This window comes from Otolemur garnettii, unplaced genomic scaffold (assembly GCF_000181295.1).
Source record: "Otolemur garnettii isolate 467f Iridium unplaced genomic scaffold, OtoGar3 scaffold00002, whole genome shotgun sequence".
Taxonomy (NCBI): Eukaryota; Metazoa; Chordata; class Mammalia; order Primates; family Galagidae; genus Otolemur; species Otolemur garnettii.
Genome location: NW_003852397.1, coordinates 53,916,097 through 53,926,017, shown reverse-complemented (window position 1 = coordinate 53,926,017; position 9,921 = coordinate 53,916,097). Strand labels below are relative to the sequence as shown.

General features: G+C 40.5%; 1 protein-coding gene across 3 annotated transcripts in view; it reads left to right on the top strand.

Moving 5' to 3' along the window:
* The first annotated feature begins 1,510 nt into the window (after positions 1–1,510).
* The window catches only part of LRRFIP2 (LRR binding FLII interacting protein 2), a 144,405-nt gene continuing 135,994 nt past the window's right edge, over positions 1,511–9,921 (top strand). Inside the window, exons 1-3 of one of the 3 annotated variants that reach the window (XM_023514016.1) lie at positions 1,511–1,744; positions 3,171–3,242; positions 6,567–6,674. The gene's annotated coding sequence lies outside the window, so the exon portion shown is untranslated. Of the gene's footprint in view, positions 1,745–3,170; positions 3,243–6,566; positions 6,793–9,921 lie in introns of all 3 variants that reach the window. The other 2 variants (XM_023514017.1, XM_023514010.1) reach the window with 2 other exon arrangements.

The window sequence follows — 9,921 nt, the reverse complement described above, 5'->3', positions numbered from 1 at the left end:
AAAAAAAAAAAAAAACACCTCTGGCTCTATTAAAAATAGAAAAATTAGCTGGGCATTGTAGTGGGCGCCTGTAGTTACAGCTACTTGGGAGGCTGAGGCAGTAGAGCAGGCGTCCTCAAACTACAGCCCACGGGCTGCACGCAGCCCGCCTAGGACATTTATCTGGCTCACCGGGTGTTTTTGCCACAGCTGCCTGGCCTGCTTAGCAGCCGATTCGTCCCGGGGCGCGCAGTCCGGCCCTCCAAGGGTCTGAGGGACAGTGAACTGGCCCCCTGTTTAAAAAGTTTGAGGACCCCTGCAGTAAAGAATCATCTAAACCCAAGCGTTTGAGGTTGCTGTGAGCTAGGCTAACGCCACATCCCTCCAGCCTTAGGTTAGCAAGTTTTATAAACGGTCTCTTAACATGCCCAGCCCTTCTGACCCTACGACGAGGGAGGGCTAGTTATGTAATTGATACACTTGCCAGTTCAAGGTGGGTTTGGGTAAGTGGCCTGGGGTGGCGCTCAGACTGTAGGCAACAAGAAAGCAAGTGGGTGTGGTTGAGACGTGTGAATAATTGTTTATTCAGGAGGGTTCTGGAATCCAGAGGCCCTGTATGTAACGTTCTAAGTGCCTGCCTTTTCCGTCAGGAGGCTGCTCAACTACCACTTCCTCCTGGACATCTTCTCTAGCCATCCTATTCAGCCAAAAAGGTGTGGTGCATAGAATGTTTCTCATCACTGTGTTTCCTGAAGAGCCTTACTCTAATCTGTCATTATCTTGTTTGTTTGCTTAAGTTAGTCTATCCCACTAGAAGGCAAGCTTTCCAAGTGCCTTGAACCTGGTGGGCCTCAACAGATACTTCTATAATAAATGACAGTTAATGTATCTATTGGGTTTTTAACTGATTCTATAATCCTTTCTCCGCCCCCCCTAGCAAGCAATCTTCTCCAGAAATAATTTTAAGATCACACACTTTGATTTTGAAAATAAGCCTTTTGACATTTCAACCACACCCATCCTCGCATAGTTATTCCCTACAGTCAGAGCACAACACCAGCTCACTTACCCAAGCTCACCAGGCCGGACAGTTTAGAGGCGACTAGAACAGGTGCAGCCTTGAATCCGAACAATAGTTCACTTAACTATTCAGGTTTCAGGGGTTGAAGGGGCTGGGAAGGAATCGCGGATGTAGAGGAGCCACCCACGGCCTCCACCCTACCAGAGGCCCAGGCCCGGCCCTGCTGACAGGCCTCGCCGCCCTCCCTTCCGCGCATTCCCCACGACTCGCAATGGCGTGGCAAGGAGGCAGGAACCTAGCCGTTTGGGGACTGTCACCCGCTCGTCTGACGCGCAGCTCGCCGCGGGACCGCCCAGGGTACTTTGCCCCGCGGGGCCCAAAGCAGGCCTGTGGCCTGCAGCCCTCGCGCCAGCCGCGACCACAACTACTTCCGGGTGAGCGGGTCGTTGACCCCTTGGCCCCGCCCCTCCTTCGCCTTCTCTGCCTGGCGCTCTGGCTGCGGCTCCTCCCGTGGGCCGGTTCCTGCTGTCCCAGCCTAGAAGCTGAGGGCACACCAGTGTAACTGACCAGCTGGCCATTGGCACTGGGAGACGCCGTGTACGTCCCGGTCCACCCGACTGAGAACCTGGGACCAAATTGTCCAGCCGCGCCCCTCGTCCCTGGCTCCGGAGGGCGTCCGGTTGGCTAGCCGCGATCCGGCCCTTCGCGGGCGACGACTCAGCCAGAGCCCGCGCCCAGACACAGGTAAGGGCCGCTCCTCCCGCAGTTGAGCTTGGAGCAAGGAGTTGGGGGGAGCCCATTCCTGGCCTCCGCAGCCTTGTGAGATTCCTGATGCTACCGACTCTAGCTATAGGCCGGGATTCCTTGGAGACTGGCTAGAGCCTAGCGGGCTACCGGGCCACTGGGCCGGGGTCGCCCCCTGCCTGCTGCCTTCTGAAGCTTCACGCCTGATTTCTAATGCTGGTTCTCTTCTCTGCTCATGGGAGAAGGAAGGTATCTTTCCCATTGTAGGAGGAATTAAATTAGGCAGCTGTCTCTTTCGGGTGCCCGAGGCTCCTTCTATTCCGCCCTAGACGTCGCAAGCCCCACTTGGTTCTGTCCTGGACCAGCAACCTAGGGAAAGGTGTCAGGTCATTGGAGGGCGTAGCATTTTTATGGGATTTTTACTTCTTCCTCCCCTACTCGAACTGAAGCGAGGGTTTAACAGGCGTTTGTTGGGAGGGTCGGGGTTAATGCTTGACTAGTATGGGACATTATTCATACTCAGATTAAGTTTTATAGCGCCAGTTAGGCCTGGATCCCATCAGGGAGCTGGGAGAACTAAGGGAACCTACTTCTTTTTCTTTCTTCGGGGGGGAAAAAGTCAAAGTGTTTGCTTTGCATTTTTCACCGTGGGAGATTGAAATATCAGACTTCTGAGATATGGCTAGGAAAATGTATCGAAAACTTTGACTGTATTTCGTTTTATTGAAGTTCCTATTTAATGACTCAGCATTTCTGCTGTAAACAAACAAACAAAAAAACCCAGAGTAGGTTAATTGATGAACAGATGTTTGTTCGGGTACTAGTGACTATTAATTTTTTGTGTTATCCCGGTGGGAAAAGAATGTGGATGCAGAAGTGGAACAGAAGAGATGGAGTGCAGGGTATGGATGGATAACTTCTTAATCAGTATTTATCATTTTTTTCCAAGGTACTGTTTTTATTTTGGGAGTGAATCTGCACAGAAAGGTGCAATTGTTGGTGAATGCATTGTTGCAGATAGAGTTAGTAGGCAGGGCCTCTATGTTTGCTGTGATTTGAAAGTCTTGCAGAATTAACCTTGTTTAACAGATAGAGAAATGATGACCTAGTATTATAATACACTCATGTATTTGGAAAGTATGATTCATTTGGAAGTTAGGTCACTCACTTTGTGAATCATTGATATGAATCTTAAAGTTGAATAGAGGAGAGCTAAGTTTGTTTTTGCCTATTTAAAGAGAAGCTATTCCTAATGATATAGGAAGTGTTATATTACATTCTTTTACGTTTGTTGATGGACATTTATTGTCATGAAGGATGGTAAGGAAATAAAAGTTGAAGTATTGCAAGAATGCTTGGATTTAGAGTAATTTGTTAGTTCTTAAGTGATTGTTGTGACTTAACCACCCCCCCTTTTTTTTGCCAGATGTGGGAAGATAAATGAAGGGGTCTAGAAGTAAAATAAATGTCAGTGGAAAGGAGAGCTACCAAAACTAAGGTATGAAAAAGTTCACTGAAAAAATTTGCACTATACAAAATAGTCTTTTGACTATTCATCACCCATTTTTGTGATTCTGTTCTTAAAAATGGAGAGTGAGGTTATGTTGAGTTCTTATTTAAGTTCTAGTATAGAAGGAAGTATGAATTGAAGTTGTGATTTATTATTGGAGTGGATTCATTTTAAATTAGAAATAACTTCTCATTGCTGAAATGTAATTTGATCATTTTGGTTTTCAAAATGTTGTTAAAGATTTTGTTATCGATTTTCTTAGCCTTGATTTTCTTTTCCATCTTTTGGAATTCAGCTTATTTTACCTTGATTTTCATTTATAAAGAACTTTAGTTATAAAGTAATGGCAAGTTTATTCTATTGGTCTGGCTTATCAAATTCCTTTAATTTTTTACTAAATTTTTAAAAACTTTGGGTATCCATTCTTTTATTTAGAATGTTTCCTACTGTTGTTTTTGATTTTTGTCCAGCTAATAGTGACTTAAGAGTTTCAGTTCTTTGTAAACCGAGATTCCCTTTTGGAAAATCCCTTGTGGAAACCACCGTAACTAGCAGCCTTGATAGGTAGATATGCAAGGGGTTTCCCTTTTTAGGCCGGTATTTAAGCATTTCCATAATGAAAGAAAAAAGTAATATGGAGAATATATTTCACAAAGTCCTTCTCTCTCTCCTTTTTCTCTTTCTAAAACAAACCCATACTAGAAATGAATTTAGCAAGAGGGAAGGATTGATATCTTGCAAAGCTCTTTCTGAATTTTTTACTCTGCTCCTAGTGTGAGAAGGAACAGAATTGATGTATAGAGAAAAATAATTCTTGCAGTGTGCTGAGAATGTTGATGAGGATCCTTTAAGTGGAAATAAAGTTCTGGCTCAGCACCTATAGCTCAAAGGCTAGGGTGCCAGCCACATACACCGGGGCTACTGGGTTCGAACCTGGCCTAGGCCTGCCAAACAACAATGACACCTACAATAACAACAACAAAAAAAGCTGGGCGTTGTGGCTGGCGCCTGTAGTCCCATCTACTTGGGAGGCTGAAGCAAGAGAATTGCTTAAGCCCAAGAGTTTGAGGTTGCTGTGAGCTGTGACGCTATGGCACTCTACTAAGGGTGACATAGTGAGACTCTGTCTCCAAAAAAAAAAAAAAAGAGGAAATAAAGTTCCATCCTTATCTTAGGAGTACTATCCATTGCATCTACAAAATAGAGGCCATTTCATCACCTTTTCCTTTTAGGTAGTTACTTTCTCTCAATCTAGATGGAAAGGTGGTTCCTTAACTAGAAAAATTAACTAACTTACCCATTTTTAAATAAAGAATAGACTTTGTGACCATTATTTAAAACACATCTTCTAAAACTTCCGAAGGTAGGAATTAAGCAAAATTTACCTTGTAAGTAAAAACACTTAGTCATTTTCTCCATATTTCCCTCTGATATAACAGGACACCTTTGGAAGTGAAGTTTTTGCTTGCACATGATAGCGCTTTCACTTTTAAAACTTTTTGGCCTGTAATAAATTAGGCTAGACTTACAGGGAATCAAGTGTTAGGCTAACAACTGGGATCCTGTGTTACACTTTTTCATTTGTTTTATTGTTTATTTATTTTGGTGGAGGGTCAAAAGAGAATTCTATTTCTTAGAGAAACTCTGAGACTTGCTACGTATGTGTGCTTTTGTTTTAGTCTAGTGGGTAAGGAAAACAACAGATAAAAGTAGAGATGGTTAGGAAGGGGAAAGAAGTGATATGTATATAGAGGGAGAATTTGAGACTGTCTCAGTTAAAAAAAAATTGGTAAAACATTTAAAAAGAAAATGTTATGTGATGAGAAGAAAGTTGGCCTTCCACCATAAACTCCTAGCTTTTCCTTCTCCCCACCTCCTAATCCAAGCAACCACTGTTATGTATTCCTCTGCAGATTTCTATTACATATACAATCATATATGCTTAGGAGAAGTATCCTGTACCTTTATTCTTGTCTTTGATGCATGAAGATCTCTCTGTATTAGCACATAACTCCATCTCATTTTTTCAAGAGACTGGATGTCCTGTTTTTTGAAAGTAGGATGTGTAGTGTAGATGAACCATAATTTATTTTGCTGTTCTCAACTAACATACATTTAGATTGCTTTTAGCCTTTTAGCTGTTCAGTTATAATGAACAGCTCGTACACAAGTCTTTGTATTAGTTTGTAAGTATATATGTGGAATGTATTTCCAGAAGTGACTGTAAATAGGTACTTTAAATTGTGAAAATGAAAAGATTTATTTCTCCTTTCTTTTTTTAAAAAAGAAATACCACTGTATTAACAAGGATAGAAATTTATTGTAATGGGTAAATTCACACCTGACTCATACAATGCACACTCTCTGGGTGATGGGCACACTTTTAACTTTGATTCAAAATGGTATCAGAGCAATTTATGTGACCAAACTGTTTGTACCCCCAAAGTATTCTGAAATAAAATTAAAAAAAGAAAAATAAATAATATAAATTTTAAAGTGGAAAAAAAATATTTTAGTGCTATTTGGAAAGGCCAGTGTATTGGTTCATGTCTGTAATCCAGCACTTTGGGAGGCTGAGATGGGAGAATTGCTTGAGACCAGCCTGGGCAACACAGTGAGAACTTGTCTCTAAAATTAGCTGGGTGTGGTGTAGTTCCAGCTTCTAGGGGAGGCTTAGGCAGGATCCCTTGAGCCCAAGAGTTTGAGGTTACAGTGAGCTGTAATCATGCCATTGCATCCTCTCTCTAAAAAGTAAACACACACACACACACACACACACACACAAACTTGCAAATGTATTTTATAAGGCAGTTTAAAGCATTTGAATATCAGGTTTATTTTATTTGTGATAATAACAGTAGAAAGATTATGGTTTGAAGACTGATGGTGTCATATAGAAACCATTTATGTATTTGGCAATAAATAAATGGCTACATTTTATAGTAGGTTGATTTTATGACCAGTATCAATTAGACACATTGCATATAGTTTAAACTCTTGCCTTGCTGAAGTCCGCTATTATGTTATTAGTCATAAGAGAAATTAATAGCCTGCCTACCTCTTCTCTTCTTTTATCTTCTATATCCTAGTCTGTTCATTGTAAAATAAATATCTGTGGAGTTTTTTATCCAAAACTTCTCTTGCAGACACAGCAGAGTGCTATTTTGAATTAATTTCTCAAGTCAGAAAGTAGGTACAGGTTATCTTTATTTTGCACAGTGTTTGTCAGCAGAATAAGGGAGATTTAATTTTTTTTAATTATCTCTCCCACCGTGAGAAGAGGTTTAAATGTTTAATTTTGATGTATTACAGGTCATTCCTGGCCAGGAGGAAGTTCAGGATCCTTTGCCCTTTTGAAATGAGAGAGACTAGAGGAAAAAAAAAATGCCGAGGGGCTAAAGTATGATGAAGTTGAAACTTGTGAGTGGCAGTATCCCTGGCTGGTACCCAGGGTCTATTTTGAGACCTCGTCAAAGCTCGCCTGACAGAACCTACCACATAACTATAATCTGGTTTGGCCCTGCTGCAAGTCAGGAAGGTCTGCGGTTTAGAAAAAGTGGCAACCACGGAAGGGGGTGTTACAAAGGACATTTGCCTTCAGAAGATTATGGCTAAGTTTTGGGGTGAAAATCTACTTAGCCTATATATTCTAGGATTTGAGCTTTTGTTATCATTTCCCCCTCCCCTTTCTCTTCCTCATTCCTTCTGCTTCTTCATGATTAAGGAAAACTAAGGAAGAAAAATGTGCACAAGGACGAGCATAGGATTGTACTAGCATTGCTGTTGTGTTCTGCTTTTATGACAGTGTTTGCCAAGAATCGGTCAGATGTTTTACAAAGGAAAAATCATTACTGTTACTAGCATAGGGAGGCCCCTAGCTGAAGTAGCAGTCCAGTTCAGAGACTTACCACTGAGGTCAAAGGGATTCTGGAATGGGAGACTGTTTTACGGAGTTATTTGTAGTTCAGACAAATAAATCTGCTTCTTGCCAAATTCTCATTCTGTTTTTCCCACAGAACTATATCATGTACTATATCATAAAGTTATATCTTTAAACTCTTAGTAATTACCAGATGCTTATCTGCCAGTTTAATTGTCTCCCAGTACTATGTGTCTTAGGAAAACCTTGTTATTTTCTATACTTAGTGGATGAAACACTAGAGTTTAAAGTTATTTAACTGATGTTGCTTCCTAGGCTAGAAAGCTGTTACATAACTTAACTGTTCCACCATTTGACCAGGTTCATGTCACTGTAATTAGCTGTAGCTTTGTATTGCAGTCAAGGTGGTTTGCAAGCCCACAGTTGGTTTTTCTCCCTCCCATCCCCCCTAGAAAACTGAGGCAAGAGGATTATTTGAGCCTAAGAGTTGGAGGTTGCCATGAGCTATGACACCAAGGCACTCTACCCAGGGCGACAGCTTGAGATTCTGTCTCAAAAAAAACGTGGCACACCTGTATAGGGAGCTCTATTATAATCCTGTGGGACAGCTGACATATATTCACTTCATTGTTAATTGAAATGTTATGGCTGGGTACAGTGGCTCATGCCTGTAATCCTAGCACTCTGGGAGGCTGAGACAGGTAGATCACTTGAGCTCATTTGTTCAAGACCAGCCTGAGCAAGAGTGAGACCCCTGTCTCTACTAAAAATGAAAAAAATGAGGCAAGAGGCTCGCTTGAGCCCAAGATTTGAACTATGATGCCAGGGCAAAAAAATGAGATTCTGTATTTAAAAAAAAAAAAAAAGAAAAGAAATGTGTGACTGTAAACATGGCATAAAATTTACCATTTAAGCCATTTTTAAGAGTGCCAGTCATGGCATTAAGTATATTCACGTTGTTGTGTAACTATCACTTCTATCTCTAGAACATTTCATCATCCCAAACAGAAACTCTGTCCATCAAACAGTAACTCCTCACTGCCTGTAGCCCTTGGTAACCACTATCCTACTTTTTGTCTCTATGAATTTGACTGTAGTTAAGTGCTTCATGTAAGTAGAACCATAATATTTGTTTTTTATGTCTGGCTTATTTCACTTTGCATAGTATCTTCAAGATTGATTCATGTGGCATGCATTGTTCAGAGAATTTCATTCCATTATATGGAACAATATTATACCACATTGTTTCATCATCTGTTGATGGACATTTGGGCTGTTTTCATCTTTTGCCTATTATGAATAGTGCTCCTATTAATATGAGTGTAAAAATTCAGTACCAGTTTCAGTTTCTTTTGTGTATACACCCAGAAATGGAATTGCTGGATCTTAGTAATTCCGTGTGTAATTTTTTGAGGAACCACCATATTGTTTTTTACAGCAGCTGCACTATTTTACATTCCCACCAGCAGTGCATGAGGGTTCCAGTTTCTTCACATCCTTGCCAACACTTGTTATTTTGTTTTGCAAAAATTTATTATTTATAAAATAAATGCCATCATAATGGGTATGAAGTAGAATCATTGTCGTTCTGATTTGCGTTCCCATAATGATGAGTGATGGTGAGTATCTTTTCCTATGCTTATTCGCCATTTGTGTATTCTTTTTTGAGAAATGTTTATTTTTATCTTTTGTCTATCTTTTAGTTGAGTTGTCTTTTTTTTTGTTGTTGAGTTGTAGGAATTGTTTATTATTCTGGATATCAATCCCTTATCCGACAAATGATTTTTAGATAATTCCATGGGTTGTGTTTTTACTTTGTTGATAGTCTATTTTGATGTACAAATTTTGATGAAACCCAACTTACCTATTTTTTCTTTTGTTGCTTATACTTTTTTTTTTGAGACGGAGCCTGGGTAGAGTGCTGTGGCATTACTCACAGCAATCTCCAACTCCTGGGCTCGAGTGAGTCTCCTGCCTCCGCCTCCCAAGTAGCTGGGACCACAGGCGCCTGCCACAACACCTGGCTACTTTTTTGGTTGCAGCCATCATTGTTGGTTGGCGGGCCTGGGCTGGACTCGAACCCACCACCTTAGGTGTATGTGGCTGGCGTCTTAGCCACTTGAGCCACAGGCGCCGAGCCAGTTGTTGCTTATGCTTTTGATATTATTTCCACAAAGTCATTGCCAAATCTGATGTCATTAAGGTGGTCCCATATGTTTTATTCTAAGAGTCTTATAGTTTTAGCTTACCACATATATATGTTTAGGTCTCTCTTGACCTATTTTGAATTAGCTTTTTATATGGTGTAAGGAAAGGGTCTAGCTGCATGTTGTATATCCATTTTTTCTAGCGCTATTTCTTGAAAAGACTATCCACTCTCCATTGAATGTCTTGGCACCCTTGTCAAAAATCATTTGACAAAAAATTGTGAAGTTTTTTTCTGGGCTCTGTTATATCCTTTTGGTCTCTATCTGTCTTTATGTCATTTACCCACTGTTTTGATTATTGTAGTTTTGTAGAAAGTTTTGAAAGAAGTATAAGTCTTTTTCAACTTTGTTCTTTAGCTGTTTGGGCTCCCCTTGAGATTCCACATGAATTTTAATTTTACTATGGGTTTTTCTGTTTCCAGAAAAAAAAGTCATTGGATTTTACTAGGGATTTCATTAAATCTATAGATTGCTTTGGGTAGTATTGACATTTTAACAATAGGAAATTGTTAAAACAGAAGATGTCTTTCCATTTATTTCATCTCTTCCTTTTCAGCAGTGTTTTATAGTTTTCAGTATA